We start from the raw sequence: 532 nt of genomic DNA, 5'->3' as shown, positions 1-532 counted from the left end.
CGGCCCGACCCTGCACCTCCGGCCCACGGTGCGCCCACAGCAACGCCCGCGAACGCTTCCGGCACCGCCTGGGACACCCTGCTGTCCTGGAATCCGGGAATACCAGTACCTGGAGACCCCGACTTCCCCCCAAAGATAAAACTCTAACCTTTTGCACGGGGATTTCTCGAACGCCCCGAAAGCTACGTGAAAAGTTTTAGCTCCCAAAGACACTGAATTGGGTCAGCGGGTGTCCTTCTCCGGGGCAGGTTGAAGCTTTGGAACGAGCGCTGGAAACCGAGAAAGGACATTTGACTGGGAGAAGTGCTCACAGGACGGAGGCACTGTTCTTGCTTCTGAAACGCTCACCAACTTCTAAAATAAAAAGAAAAAAATGCTAGGATTTAAAACTGAGCTTTAAATACTTTTATCATTGCTTCTGCATACTGGTCCACGCTTTGCTGTGTCTCTCCTATTGCTTCAGAACTAATTGTACACGATCAAAATGGTTAATTCTTGGGGCTGTGTGTGTGTGTGTGTGTGTGTGTGTGTG

The sequence above is a fragment of the Tupaia chinensis genome, unplaced genomic scaffold (assembly GCF_000334495.1).
Source record: "Tupaia chinensis unplaced genomic scaffold, TupChi_1.0 Scaffold000281_1, whole genome shotgun sequence".
In the NCBI taxonomy this organism is placed as follows: Eukaryota; Metazoa; Chordata; class Mammalia; order Scandentia; family Tupaiidae; genus Tupaia; species Tupaia belangeri.
The sequence above is the reverse complement of the archived record's forward strand: the minus strand, read 5'-3'. Positions refer to the sequence as shown.